Source organism: Brassica napus, chromosome C3, assembly GCF_020379485.1.
Source record: "Brassica napus cultivar Da-Ae chromosome C3, Da-Ae, whole genome shotgun sequence".
Classification (NCBI taxonomy): Eukaryota; Viridiplantae; Streptophyta; class Magnoliopsida; order Brassicales; family Brassicaceae; genus Brassica; species Brassica napus.
Window position 1 is genome coordinate 66,019,694 of NC_063446.1, and position 16,355 is coordinate 66,036,048.

Sequence of the window (16,355 nt, forward strand, 5' to 3'; positions counted from 1 at the left end):
ATCACTTGGACAGGTTCGACAGCTACTGTGGGTTGTCAAAAACCAATGGTGTGTCAGAGGATGCTTTAAAATTGAAGTTATTCCCTTTCTCTTTGGGGGATAAGGCGCGTCAGTGGGAGAAGTCCCTACCCAGCGACTCTATCACCACTTGGAATGACTGCAAGAAAGCATTCTTGGAGAAGTTCTTGTCTACTTCAAGAACTGCTAAGCTGAGAAATGAGATCTCCAGCTTTCAACAGAAGGGCTTGGAAGGATTCAGTGAAGCCTGGGAGAGATTCAAGGGCTACCAAGCTCAATGCCCTCACCATGGTTTCTCTAAGGAAAGCCTGCTGAGCACATTCTACAGGGGAGCTCTTCCTAAGTACAGAGCCAGATTGAATACAGCTAGCAATGGATTTTTCTTGGGAAGAACTGAGGAAGATGCAGAGGAGCTGGTTCACAACATGGTAGTGACGCAGTCTACAGTGGAGACCACGACAGAGGCAGTAGAACAGATGACAAGCAGACGAGGAAGGATTTAAAGGCTCTACAGGATAAGATAGACATACTCATTGCTGATAAATCCACCCAAGAGCAGCTGAACTTTGTTGGTAACCCAAACCAAGATGCACCACCTGGGGTCAATGAGGTTGAGGGTTTGGAAGGTCAAGAAGAGCTGTGTTTCATCAACAACAATGGTAGTTGGTACAAGAAAGAGCCCCACTTTCAGTACAACAACTACCAATATAAATCCTATCCTAACAACCAACAGAGTGGTTATCAGCCTAGGAACAACTAGCAAGGCAACTATCAGCCTCAGCAAAACCCTCCTCCTGTTTTCTCCAACAAAGGGAACCAGTCTTCTCAACAACAAGCTAATCCTTCTACCTCTACTCCTCAGGAAAACAGCACTGATGTTCTACTGAAACAGATCTTGGAGTCTCAGACTAGAAGTGAGAAGCAGGTTGGATATGAGTTGAAGAACCTTCACTCCAAGATTGATGGAAGTTACAATGGGCTCAACAGCAAGTTCAGGACTCTGGAAAACCAGTTTGCATCCATGACCACTCACCAGAATCGCCAGCAAGGGTCTCTACCTGGAAAATCTGACCAAAAACCCAAGGAGTATTGCAATGTTGTCCTCTCTACCACTTCTTCAACGATTGAATTAAGTAACCACAAGAAAGAGGTAGATGAAACTGAAAGATTGGTGTTTGGAACTGAGATTGAACAGGTTGAGCATCTGATTGTAGCAACAGCTGAAGCAAAGATTGTGGAGGAAGCTGACAAAATGGTTGAAGCAAAGATTTTGAAGGGAGATGAACCCAGGGCTGAGAAACCAGTTGCGAAGAGAGCTGACCAGAAGCTAAAAGAGGTCAATCTTGAGGACACCACTGAGGTTGAGCAGTCACCCTATGACAAGCTCCCATTTCCACAAAGGGTTCTCACCAAAGCTCAAAAGAAGGTGATTTCCAAGTTCAGAAAAGACCTAAGTGATATTGGAGTTAAGCTTACAGAGATCTCGGGTATGCGTGAGGCTCATGTCCAAATGATGCTCATCAAGGACATTGTAGACCACCAAGCAGAAGTAGCAGAGCTTCTCAACATTTCAACTTTGAAACTTGATCCAGCCATCACACCAAAGTCTCTCCCTAAACTAAAATCCCAAGGGAAGTTCACCTTGTCTTGCTCCCTTGGTAAGCTCACCTTTGATGATGCTCTTGTTGATTCTGGTGCAAGTGTGAATGTGATCTCACTGGAGATGGTGAAGAGTCTTGAGATTGAACACATGGAGCCAGATACTTCCTCTCTCACGTTTGGGGATTCTTCTTCTACTACCCCTATTGGTCTCATCAAGGATTTCCCTTTGAAGATTGGATCTTGCACCATCCCTATAGACCTCACTGTCTTGAAGATGGCAACTGAGAAGAGAGTTCCATTGATCTTGGGCACACCATTCCTTACTACTGTGGGTGCTTGCATCGATTTTGCCAACAAGAAGGTCACACTCCTCAATGTGAACAAAGCTGTCTCTTACCCAATTCAGTCTCCACTGGATGTTGAGTATTGTGGAACCATCACTTGTGGAGACCTCTCCATTGAGAAGATCAAGGATGCAGTGGTTGTTAGTGAGAAAGAAAGTCTTGATGGAGAGTCCTCTAAAGAGATGTGTGATGAGCACTTGGCAAGTGCTAATAAGGAGGAGGTGAGTAGAGCCACAAAGGCTGCTCATGACAAGAAGGCCACAAGGACTCATCAGCTCCAAGATGATCCAATCAAGCTTCAAGAGCTTCTCTCTCAAGTCCTCACCATCACTCTTGAAGGTGGGAAGGATCCTCCTTCTCCACTTTCCACTTGAGGTACCACTCCACCACCATTCCATTATATATACCATTTCCTTTTTGTATTTTAGCTTCATCTTTGGGTATCTCTCCTACACTTGACAACACAGAGACTGTGTGACTTAAGTCTGGGGGAGGTACCAAGTATTTGATCATGTTTGCTTTGATGTTGTTTCATTGAGTCATGCATTGCATACCTATTTGCATATAAAAAAAAATCATTTAGTTTGCATCATTTGCATTTCTAGGAGAGTCTAGAGCATATAGGTTGCATTCACTTGCATTGGGAGCAATGATTTAAAATGCCTTGTAAAGAACACTATTCCACACTTGAGTAGCTATTGCATCTCTCAAAAAACCTTGTATGTTTCGAGCCTTGAAAACTCTTCCTGAATCTCATTAGTTGCTGAAACTCAATCTTTGAAGCCAACTACAACCTTGTTTGAACTGAACGAACTTAATGCTTCTTGCTTATGGTCCCTTGTGTACTGAGTCATGGATATACACATTTGAGTTGTCACATCCTTTACGCCAATATTTTTGACAAACTCGAGTGGTACACCATTCCCAAAATCCTTCCCTCCTTTTGAGCTTTCATTATTTGATGAGTGAGGCCTTTTTCGGAAAGCCTTACATGTGCAAAATGTCGAGAGTATCGGGAACGACAATGCTTGATCTTCATTCCTGCTAGATTAGGCGCTCTATTGTCTAGCTATAGGTGGGGGTGAGTGTTGTGACTATGATTTGGAAGCATGAAAAGTTCGAAGGAAAAGAATAGACTCTTTGTGTTTAAATGGATAATCTTATTGGAATTAGTAGATAAGTGTCTAGCTCGAGTTTATGAAAAGTTTTGGCCCCCGAAAAAAAAAGAATATAAAAGAGAAAAAGAAAAAAAAATATAAAAAAAAAGAAAAAGAAAGAAAAGGGGGCTAGCAAAGTTGTTTAGAGCTAAGATTTATTTTGAAGTTGAGAAAATCATTTATAGATTTCAAAGAAAAAGAGTTTTATGTGCAAAGTGTTCTTGGGATCTTTTGATGAGAGATGAGAGTTGGGTTTGACATTATGAAGTGATTGTGTAACTTGTATGTTTGGGAAAATGGTAGAACAATGGAGATTGAGCAATTTATGCATGAGTTGGTCCCTTTCTTAGATTATTATGTGCAATGTCAAGGCTACTTGTCTTGAGTGTAAACCACCTTTAAAGATCATGTGTTTTGAACCTCTTGACTCACTTGAATAAAAGCCTTCCCTTTACTCAACCAAATGATTTGGACCAATTGACCATTTGCAAGAATTTACTTGATGTTTTATGCTTAATGAATGTGAGAGTTGGTTGATTCGAATGTGTGGATGCTTGATGATGAGTATAAGGGCAAAATGAGTTGAGATAGGCCTAGAGAAGCTAGAGTGTGATAAGAGAGTGTGCTCATGTTGGATTAGATGTTGAATTGAGTGCTAGTTGTGTTTCTTTTGGCTATGAGCTCCCACCTTCAAACCTCTCTCCCTATGAGTTCTAGAAAGTTCACTTGTGGACAAGTAAAAGAACAAGTTTGGGGGAGTTGATATCTTGCATATTTCCATTGTTTTATCCATTCACCCATGTGCATTTTCATCATATAGACTAGGATTTAGCAATGTTTAGGTTGCATTTTGCATACATAAGTCTTTATCAGGTATTGGAGTACCACATGAAGTTCTCGGAGACATTTGGGTGTGTTTGGAGCTCGAAAGAGGTGTAAAGATGATCATTGGACGAGCAGAGCGTTGGGAGTGACTTCCCGGAGTGACACCAGCAAGTCGCTCTGACCTGCCTTATCAGAGCGACCTTACCAGAGCGATGCGGAGAAGTCGCTCGCCATTTCATCCCGGTGGAAGCCGAAAACTGACCCGGAGCGACCTATCAGAGCGACCACTCCAGGTCGCTCCCGAAGCCCAGAGCGACTTGGCCAGAGTGACACCCCGAGGTCGCTTGCATTTCTATCGCGTGACGACAACACAATCGAGCCGGAGCGACCTCTCAGAGCGACCCACTGAGGTCGCTCCCGAAGCCTGGAGCGACCTCTCGGAGCGACTACTGAAGGTCGCTGCGCGCCTATTGTTTGCTCGAATTCAGTTTACTCAAAGGCCTTTTGGTCATTTCATTATGCACGTTTTTACTTTTCAAAACATATGTTTTAAGTACCTTTGGTAGCCACCAGGGGCAGAATCTCTTTTCTGGAGAAGAACTAGTAAAAACTTCTTTTGATTCATATTTCATTGCTTTGATCTTGTGTTCTTGTTGATTTCTTGTTTATTTCTCTACATGATTAATCTGAAATCCAATATGGGTTTAAGATGAATCATGGAGATTAGTGAGTAATCAATTTTTGAATTCATGGGTTAGGGAGATTAAAGGTGATTAGGCTAGTTCTAGGATGTTTTAGTGTAGATCATTCTTGTTCCTTGCTAGTAGAGTATTCATAATGCATCTTCTGGGTTGGCCACTCAAAAGTTGCTCTTTAGGCATTTCTCACCCACAAGGTGTTTGATGAAATGCCTGAGACAACTCTCCTAAGCTTTTAACATACTTTACCAAAGACATTTGTTGTTAAAGGTGTTAAGATAGCCAATAGACTTGTTAGTAATGATTGCTTTCATATTATTCAACCAAAGACATTTGATGTTTGAGGTATGTTAGTAAATGAACATTCATCTAGACATAGAGTTTGTTTAAGATTGTGTCTAAGCTTAAGGTTGATAGTTTGATTTATCGTTTGCCATCCTTAGTTCGAAACTTGATCACCTAAGGTCTAATCCCTATGCCCATGAGTTCTCTTTTCCTTAGTTAAGAAAGTATCATTCTGTAATTGCTTTTTAGTATTAGTAGTAGTTTAAAACCCATCTAAATCATTGGTTGCACTTAGATTAAGTGAGTACTTGCATTCTCAGTGCTTTGATATCCCTCAGAAGTGGTTCGACATTCACTATACTACAACATTTGTCTTAGGAGCCTTGAAATCTCCTAACATCAGTAATCAAAGAGTTGCCAAGGTAGACACAATAACCAGTAAGAGAGCGTCCACTATCAGGACATACTGCCCAATTAGCATCAGTAAATGCATTGAGATACAGTCGAAAAGAAGCAGAGCAGAAGAGTCCTTGTCCCGGATTATTCTTGATGTATCGAAGAATCTTATGAGCAGCTTCAAGATGAACATCTGTAGGAGATGCCATGAATTGACTGAGACAATGCACCATAAATGTGATGACAAGACAAGTGATCGTCAAATAGAGAAGACGACCAATCAGAGAATGATAGCTAGTCGGATCCTGAAGCTTAGTACCATAGTCCTTACTCAACTTAACCAAAGGATCCATAGGTACTGAACTCGGCTTACAGGCAAAAAGACCAGCATCAGAGAGAAGACTCAATGCGTATTTCTGTTGGGAGATAGAAATACCTTCAGATGTTCTAGCAATCTCCAAACCAATGATGAAATGTAATGGTCCTAAGTCTTTGATCTTGAAACGCGAGCTAAGAGTATTCTTGAAGAGAGCAACTTCTGCATCATTATTGCCAACGATCATTATATCATCCACATACACAAGAGCAGCAGAGAAGACATAACCATGTTGCTTGACAAATAATGTGTTGCCTGCTGGAGATTGAGTGTAAACATCAGATAAGAAGACCGCATATAGACATTGGTACCATTGACGTGAGGCTTGCTTCAACCCATATAGCGACTTATGAAGACGACAAACTAGATTAGGAGGAATAGAACCAGATGCGGGTACATAACCCTCGGGAATACTCATAAAGATTTCCTCATCAAGATCACTATGAAAAAACGCATTAGAGACGTCCATTTGAGACATACTCCATCCTTGTATAGCTGCAAAACCAAGAAGAAGTTTTGACACTAGTAAGTTTTGCAACCGGAGAGAATGTATCACTGAAATCTATTCCTTCTTGCTGTGTGAGCCCTTAGCCACCAAGCGAGCTTTGTAACGCTCCACTGTGCCATCTGCGTTGTATTTAATGGTATAAACCCATTTACAACCAACCACATTTTTACCAGGAGGTAAAGGCTCAACAGTCCATGTCTTATTTTCCCCCATAGCTTGCAACTCTTCAATCGTGGCTTTGCGAAAATTAGGAGATAACATGGCATACTTAAAAGATGTTGGCTCTGTCTCAGAGAAATATGAAAGAGCATAGAATTTATAAAGGGATTGAAGTTTATCATAGGCTAAAACAGAAGAAATATGATATGAAACAGGAGGAGAAGATGATGGTGAAGGGGTAAGAGCAAGATTACTCTGAGCAAGAGAAAAATGGTACTGAGATAAGTAACCAGGAGCTCTTGTATGACGCTTAGGTCTGTCACTGAGTAATCGCCCTTGCCCTGTAGCCACTGGAACCGTCTCTTTATGTATATTCGTGGCATTATGGATTATAGGTGTTGGAGCCACAGAATCAAGGGAAACATGGATAGGTGCATGCAAGATAGTTTTATCAAAGAAATCCACATAAGGCGGAATAGAGAAAGATGAATCAAGAAATGGAAATGAATTTTCATGAAAAAAAATGTTTCAAGTAATTGTGATGTTATTAGAATCAAGATGCAAAACCTTATACCCTTTATAGCCACTCGGATAACCTAAGAAGACACACCTATTAGCTCTAGCAGATAATTTGTTTTTATCCTTAAGCAATATTGACGAATTGCACAGATAACCAAATGTTTTAAGAAATGAGTAATCATGAGCTTTCGTAAGAAGAACCTCACATGGTGATTTATCATTCAACAAAGCAGAAGGAGTTCTATTAATAAGAAAGACATCAGTACAGATGCAATCACTCCAGTATACTAGCGGTATGTTAAATTGAAATAACAAAGCCCTAGCAACATTAAGAATGTGTTGATGCTTCTTCTCTACAAAAGAGTTCTGTTGAGGAGTATAAGCACACGAGTATTGATGAAATATGTCATGTTCTTGAAGAAGTTTTGTAAATGCAAGTTCTGGTGCATTGTCACTACGAATTGCTTTAACAACAGAGTTATATTGAGTCATGACATGTTTAAGAAATATTGGAAAAACAGTCAAAACATCTGATTTATTTTTCATCATACCATCGATGAATCAAAGTTTGTTACGTACGTTGAGAGCCATACGCACCGATCGACGCCAAGAATGGAACTCTGCACCAGAAGAAAAACGATCGGAGACCATGACCAGACTGACATGATCGGAGCTACGGAGGAAGTAGGGATTTTCGTATTGATCCAAGAACGGCGACGTCTGAGCTTGATTGGATTTCATCCCAACGAAGAAGATAATGAAAGATGAAGAATGAAGGCTCGATTCAATGAATTGAGAGACAAATCGAAGATGAAATGAATCTTGATTCAAAATGCGGAAAGAAGAATCAGTAGAAAGTATATGAACGTGATGATTTCTAGCTCGAGAAGAATCAAATCAAGAACGAGGTGAAGATGAATCTGAGAAAGCAAGAGACTCATGATGATCGGAAACACGAAATCACCATGGAAGAGAAGGTTTTGGCTCTGATACCATATTGAATGAAATGAATTGATTGAATTAATTTACCAAAGTTTGTTACAACCAATATATATATATATATATATGCACTGTTAAGCAAAAGGAAACTTAAACCATACCGGTTATCTAATCTTCAAAACCAGTATATACATAATAGGCGAGTGTGTATTGAACCGTCTCACCAGTGTTCATATTTGTATAATTGGTAGATGGTACTAACATATCATACAGAAACAAAAACTATAAAGATTTTACTTATCATAATGTAATTAAAATTTGAAACTATGTTACTTACAAATTAAATAAAATATCAAACAAAGAACCAAAATTGTCATACTAAACCAAGTTGGAAGCACGTCGAACCCACAAACTCCCAAAAAATGATCAATAATAATGGGTACACATCGTGTCTGTGTGTTTGTGAGACCAAAATTATCTTTAGATAACATCATAGAAAGCTATATGTCCCTGATAAGTGGAAATGTTCCCAAATAGCCTGTGCACGCTATATATTATTAAGATAGTCCCAGTCACATGTCTAATCTATTTGAATTATTAATATCGGTTATAAGTAAAGGCTATGTAGATCCGTTGTTAAAATGTTATATGTAACTATATGAAACTACACAATTTTATGTGATCAATCTATATAAATTTGTGTGGCTTTTAAAAAGAGATGAATAAAATTTGTGTAGTTTTTAATTAATTTTATAAAAAATTATTCATTTTAAACTAACGGTATTAATCTATATAGTCCGAATCCTATTGTAAGGAACTACTTGATGACACCAAACGGATACGAATCTATGTTTTAGGGCTCATTTGTATACTCGGAGAGAGTCTATCCGTGGATTGCATCTTTTCCAAAGGATTAGTCTGACTCCTTCAATAGGTCCACGATACTCCCAGATTAAAAAAAAACAATGATAATTTTTGTAAACCTTTAACAAAAAAAACTGATGATTTATTGTTTGGGTTGCATAAATAGAATAATAGACTACTAGGTTAAGATCCGCGCCTTGCGCGGGATTAACATTATATATATAAATTATTTTATGTATTAAATATTTTTACATATTATAAAATAATAAATATATATTAAATAATTAAAAGTCAGTAACTATTAAGAATATAATTAAATTGGTGCGAACATATAAATCAATTGTATTAATCTAAAGAAAATTTTATTTGATAGGATATGTTATTAAGTTTAAATGATACTAACATAGATAATATATTTTAGTATATTTTTAATATTAATGTCTATTAAATGATGATTTCTGCTCATATAGTTTTTTGATCATTTGTATCTTTTATAGAAAAAAATTTAAATTACTGATAACAAAATTTTCATTGTGGGATTAATAGTTTTAGTAATTTATAATTTAAAAAAAAAATAAGTTGTCAATGATCGTTCAAAACTTTTATCAAAAAAATGGTTCAAAGTAAATTTTGAAACTAAAATATTGTATTTTATATGGTTTATAGTTTAATTTAAAATGATATATATATTAATCTTATTAATTAATTAAATTATACTTTTTACTTATATAATTTTTGTAATCATTTGTATTTTGTCATAACAAAAATTTTAAACCATGGATCATAAAATTTGAATGTGAGACTTTTAACAGTTTTAGTAATTTATAGCCGTTTGTAAAAATTCAAAATATAACATATATATAAAAATCTAAATTTTTATTATATGGTTATTGTGGTTGTTTAATTTATTTAATAGCTTAAAATTAAACAAATATGATAGAAGATACACTATTTTTTATCAAATCTTTATTATTCAAAATCATTAATTGCCATATATACTTTAGTCACATTAGGCAATTCCGTAAATTTTATTTAAGGAAATAATAAAATACATTAATGATGAATTTATTGTTAGTTTAATAAAAAGCTTATTATATAATTAGATGGACCAACATATTTCTCTAATGATTCTAAGAATCATTCTAGTGATGACATGTGGCTACAAAAAGAAGTTGTAATGCTTCTCAAATAATATATAGGGGATATCAGTATATCCAAAACAAGACCAATAAAAATAGTATATCATTTGGGTATAACTCGTATATAGAATACATTAACCTGATTTTCCATAACTTTTGGGAAATATAGGGACACCAACTAATAAACATTGGTATACTATAAATATTTAAATGGATAGTCTCTTTATTTTCTATAACCTACTAAAATGGATGGTTCCTATCTTAGATATGTATATTGGACTTCGTCAGTTAATCTTTTACTAAAAATATCGTTATTATTAGTTTAATAATAGCAGAACTTAATTACTTTTCTTCCAAAATAGTAGAACTTTAAGGTATGAAATCTGCGTAATATTTCCTAACTTTTCAATTAGGAAATTCATTTAGTGAATTATCAAGGCACGTTCTTTGCCACAAAAAAAAAACTCTTAACTTCTTAGAACATCTCCAAAAAAAAGCTCTATGTAATTTTTTGCTCTCCAAAAAGTAATTTAAAAACTTCAAATTTAAAATTTTATATTTTTATTTACATTTTGATATTTACAATTATATATCATATTTATGATTTTTAAATATTTTTTCTTTATCCTTTTAATCCTTACAAATTTATATCTCATAAATATTTTAAATATGTTTTTATAAATTTAAAATTTACACATAAAATTAAATAAAAGCTTTCAAATAAGATTTAAAATATTTTTAAACTAGATTTAAACAACAACAATATTATAAAGAAACTTAATAATTCTTTTAAAAATAAGGTACATGAAGACATAATTTATCATATGGTAAAAGATGAGAATATCTAATTTTTAACAATTTTTAACTCGTAATCTACAAATTAAAAATAAAGAGAGTCATTTTTAGGGATTTTTGCAAAAGTGACTCAAAACTTGGAGTCAAACAGAAAACTAACATTTTCTTTTGACTCTTTTTTTTTGAGATTTTAACCCCACACCTGCATTTTATCTACGAAAATGCCATTAACATTTTTTTTTTTTTCGAAAATGGCTTCTTTACTGTCTCAACCTCATCTTCTTCAAGTATTTACAATATTCCCACTGCAATGAATAGTGGCAACAACCTTGTACGAACTGTTTGGAGCTTTTAATGCCCTTTAATGCACGTAAATCTCTTTACACTCTCTCTGTTTCAATTGTTATGAACTAAAAACAACATTTCTTTCACTTTCTCTCTATATTCATCCAAAAAACTCAAGCTTTTGATTCAAAATATGGGCTATGGTTGACAGAGCCATATTTCTTTCGTTTTGACTTACGGTTGCTTTCGTTTGAGGTTCTGGGTGGTTGGAGAAGACCCTGTGTGCAAACGAAGTCATCTCACCTAGTTTAAGGTACGAATTTGAATTTTTTTTCAAGATCTGTTCGCGTAGAAGACTTACTAGTAAGTCATCTGTATGTAGAAGACTTACTGATGAGTCTTCTGGTCAAACGGACGACTTAAATTAAGTCGTCCAGCTTTGTTTGTTAAAAAAAACACTCCAGACGACTTATATATAAGTCGTCTACGAGAAACGGGCTAGTTTTGCATTTGACCGAATCGTGTCAGATCTTTGACTATTTCTGGACGACTTATAATTCAGTCGTCTCTGGGAAAGTTAAAATTTCAATATTTTATGAAAACTTGACGACTTACGTGTAAGTCGTCCTAGGTTAGTTTTGTAATTGAAAAATAAAACTTGAAATTTAACTTTCTCCAGACGACTTAGATGAAAGTCGTCCAGCTAAACGACTTAATTTAAGGTCGTCCGGGATAAGCAAGGTTTGACCAGAAAATTGGGAAAAATTCTGGACGACTTTGCTTTCCCCGGACGACTTTAAATTAAGTCTTCTGGAGGGACGACTTTATATTAAGTCGTCTGGTTAAAGTTAAATTATGAAGTTTTATTTTTCAATTACAAAACTAACCTAGGACGACTTACACGTAAGTCGTCAAGTTTTCATAAAATATTGAAATTTTAACTTTCCCAGAGACGACTGAATTATAAGTCGTCCAGAAATAGTCAAAGATCTGACACGATTCGGTCAAATGCAAAACTAGCCCGTTTCTCGTAGACGACTTATATATAAGTCGTCTGAAGTTTTTTTTTAACAAACAAAGCCGGACGACTTAGAATTAAGTCGTCCCTTTTAATTTTCAATTGCAAAAGTGACCTCTTTAGACGACTTACCTTTAAGTCTTCTGGACGACTTAATGCTAAGTCGTCTGCGGCAATGTTTATTGAACTTCTTCATTTTCTCTATGTTTACTAATGTGTTTTATTTTGAATATTTGCAGATGATTTTTCAGTTACATGCAGTGTATGGAGAATGGTTGTTGAGAGATTTCCGTTGGGATTTTGTGGTTGATGATCTCAAAGGAGCAAGATTGTTTTTATTGAATGAAGATTCAACACATGCTGAACTTGTTGCAATGGCTCAAGAAGATTATAACCTGGACATGAGAACAGTGAGTGTGGAGATTAGCTACTCATTACCAGCAGAAATGATGATGGCTCCAGGCAGTCTTCCCATTCATGTTACAAGTGATAGACAAGTTCGAAACTTGCTGGAGATACTCAAAACCCATAGAGTATGTCTTTGTGTATCAAGCCGCAGCAAGGTCGAAACGGTTTCAGAGAAAAGGGATATTGATGAAGCTGGTGAATGGGAAAAAGATGTTGGTGATAATGATGAAGCTGGTGAATGGGAAGAAGATGTTGGTGATGATGATGAAGCTGGTGAATGGGAAGAAGATGTTGGTGATGATGATGAAGCTGATGAATGTTTTGAAGATGTTGGTGATAATGAGTTTGTTGAAGATGAAAATCAAGATGGGGAGGAGGAAAATGGGGAGGAGGATGCTGATAATTCTATTGTTGGTGAAACGGATCAGAATGGTGGGGATTACAGTCTTTATGGAAAGGTTCCAGATGAGGACGAGGAAGATGATGATAATATTTGTTTTGAAGAAATCCAAAAGACATATGCTAAGACAAATGCTATTGAAGGAGGAAAATCGAATGGTACCAGTATCTATGTCAACCAGAGTTTTGTTAGCAAGGGTGCACTGCTTTCAGAGCTGCGGTTGGCAGCAGTGAGGGGTAAGTTTTCTTTCAGATTATACAAATCAACGAAAACTCTCGTTGTGGTCGGGTTAGCTATTGTGGATGGAAGGTCAGAGCGAGTGTCAAACATGGGACAAACACGTTTTGGGTAACAAAGTATGTGGAAAAACATTTATGCTCAGTGGGAGACCGAATCGCTCAGCGGAGACACTGTACTCCGAAGTATGTAGGTAGTCTTTTCATTGATCGTGTTGGAATCATTGATGGGATAACTCCGCAGCATATCACTGATGCAATGAAGAACATGTTTGGCATGGCGCTTGATTACACCACTTCATACAGAGCACTGTTATATGCACAAAGATTGGTGAGAGGATCAGCAGAAGAAGGGTATTCGCGTCTGGCATCATATCTCGAGCAAATCTCCATTGCAAATCCTGATTCTATCACGGCGATAGAACTTGATTCTATGAAAAGATTTAAGTATCTATTTCTCTCTTTTGGAGCTTCTATCAAAGGTTTTAAGTATCAGAGAAGGGTCATTGTGGTGGATGGAACTCACCTAAGTGGAAAGTATGGAGGAACTATGTTAGTTGCAGCCGCACAAGATGGCAATTTTCAGATATTCCCATTGGCTTTTGGGATCGTGGATGAGGAAGATGTACCTTCTTGGGAATGGTTTTTCACAAAATTGGCTAGTTGTATATCTCATGACAAGCCTCTGGTGATAGTCTCCGACCGGCACAAGGCCATTAAAAGTGCGTGTGATAAGGTGTTTCCTTGGGCAACCCGAGGAATATGTTATTATCACCTTCAAGATAACATTGTCAAAAAGTTTAAAGGGAAACATCTCATGTACTTGGTGAAAGGGGCTGCTTATGCTCACACGGTTTACGATTTTGACCGGTACATGGCTGAGATACGGAGTGCAAACCCGGAACTTGCAACGTATTTGGAGAAAGCCGACGTCAGGCTATGGTCAAGGGTTTATTGTAAGGGGAACAGGTTCAACATAAAAACAAGCAACATTGCTGAATCTATTAATTCCGCACTGAAGCGAGCAAGAGGATTTCCGATTACGTTCCTGCTGGAGTTCATAAGGCAGAAGTTAGGAAAATGGTATTGGAAAAGGAGACAAGATGCTTTGAGTCTCACAACTGAACATAGCCAGGGTGTTGAATACTTGCTTGCTGTTCGAGAAGAGATAGCGGATACGATGACGGTCGAACCAATTGATGGATGGCATTTCTTTGTCAAAGGTGGCAAAATGGACTGTGTGGTTGATTTGGAACATGCAAAGTGTGATTGTGGTGTCTATGGAGTGGAGAAAATACCTTGCTCTCATGCTATAGCTGCTGGAACACATGCTGGTTTGCATATCTCCACACTTGTATGTCCACTGTACTCAAAGAATTATCTGTATGCAGGATACTCAGAGAATATATATCCTATCGTGTCACAACATATTGAGGAACGAGAATGCTTTCCTCCAGAACTAAAGCGTGGTCGGGGGAGACCGAAGAAATCAAGATGGCAATCTTGGTTGGAGCTATCTAGGATGAGAGGACACAAACCCAGGAAGAAACACAGGGCACGGAGATGCTCAAACTGCAAGGAAACTGGCCATACGAAACCACAATGTACACAACCAGTTGACTAGTTGTCCAGACGACCTAAATTTAAGTCGTCCAGTCTTGATTACCCGTCCAGACGACTAAATTTTTAGTCGTCCAGTGTATTTTATTTTTAGACGACCTTCTACTAAGTCGTCCAGTGTATTTTATTTTTAGAAGTCCAGTGTAAGTCGTCCAGTTGGAAAACCTTCCAGACGACTTATAATAAGTCGTCCAAACCTTCTAGACGACTTATTTGTAAGTCGTCCAGTTGGAAAACCTTCCAGACGACTTATAATAAGTCGTCCAAACCTTCTAGACGACTTATTTGTAAGTCGTCCAGTTGGAAAACCTTCCAGACGACTTATAATAAGTCGTCCAAACCTTCTAGACGACTTATTTGTAAGTCGTCCAGTTGGAAAACCTTCCAGACGACTTATTTCTTCCAGACAACTTATATATTTACAAATCTATACAAAGACAAGCTGAAATACAAATACTTCGCTCGTTAAAAAATCATGTTCAAATACAAAGACAAGTTCAAATACAAACACAAATCTAATCATACATGCCCACGAACTTATCACCATCCACATTTTCTTTCAAATGCTGATCAACAAGCTCCTTCCATATATCCACCGCCATATTATCCCTCATTTTCTTCGCGTTGCACCTAGCAAAGTCTTTAGGGTCAAAGGAGACCCCAAGAGCATGACATTCAATGTACTTTACAGCGTACACGCCACAATCACCATTGTTGGCCGTGGGTACACCTTTCAGCGGTCTCTCATATGTGTATGGCTCCAACCCGTATTTGACCCGTATTTCGTCGGTGGCTGCGCACTCAACAAGCAGATAAGGGACCATCTGGAGAAAAGGCTCCATTATCGCATCCCATGCGTCTGGTACACTAGATGAAGGTATGCTGTCCCAGACGACTATGTGCCTCTTAGGGATCGATATCCAAATAGCAACCCAATGCTTGTCGTTCAAGTTCACTGGCGCATAGATATCATCAATGTCCTCCCCCCACTTCTTGTTTGATTGGCAAAATGAAGGTATTGATCCGTCATAAAAATTCGACGCCCCACCAGGTAGAACTCTTCCTAAACCTTTGTGATCAGGTTCCGATGTTTTGAAGAGCTGATACTGCTCTCTCCAAGACTGGGAAAAGTTGTGATCCAGGAAGCACATTCGCTCGCTCCTGAAAGCTTGTGGGTTCTCCTGATACCTCTGCCTTAGCACATTAATCCAAGCATCTATATGCTGCATATTAAATATAACAAGTTAGAAGTTACCAGACGACTTAAATATAAGTCGTCTACGTGGTCGTCCAAGTAGACGACTTTCCAGACGATTTATCTTTAAGTCGTCTGGAAAGTAGTCTACTTGGACGACTTTGTAGACGACTTAAATCGTGTGCAGAAGACTTACGCAGTCTTCCAGCCATTCTCTGGCTGTCCGGAGGAAGTGGTACCACCTTGTTGGTGATGTACGTGGTTTGTCCTCGGTCTTAGTTGAATAATGACTGCAAACAAAAAAGCAATCAGTTTTGGACGACTAAATCAAGCTATTATGGGTAAAGCAATCACTTACGGATCAGTTTTCAACCAATCAGCGAGTTCCTTCAACTTATCTTTGTTTACTGGCGGAAATGGATTATAGGCTGCCACTTTATCTTTTTTTTTCTCTGCGTATAAGGAGATCTCACAGTGGGAGCAGGTTTCTTCGCTCGTTTACTCTTTGCACGCTTGTCCAATACAACCAGGCTCGGTTCTGAAACTGGATCGCTTGGCTCGGTGGAAGC

General features: G+C 37.6%; 1 non-coding gene across 1 annotated transcript; it reads right to left on the minus strand.

The window, feature by feature from the left end:
• Window positions 1–206: 206 nt before the first annotated feature.
• LOC125584669 lies at window positions 207–313 on the minus strand. Its single transcript, XR_007321579.1, has one exon. It is a non-coding gene; the product is annotated as a small nucleolar RNA R71 (small nucleolar RNA).
• Between the last annotated feature and the right edge of the window lie 16,042 nt (window positions 314–16,355).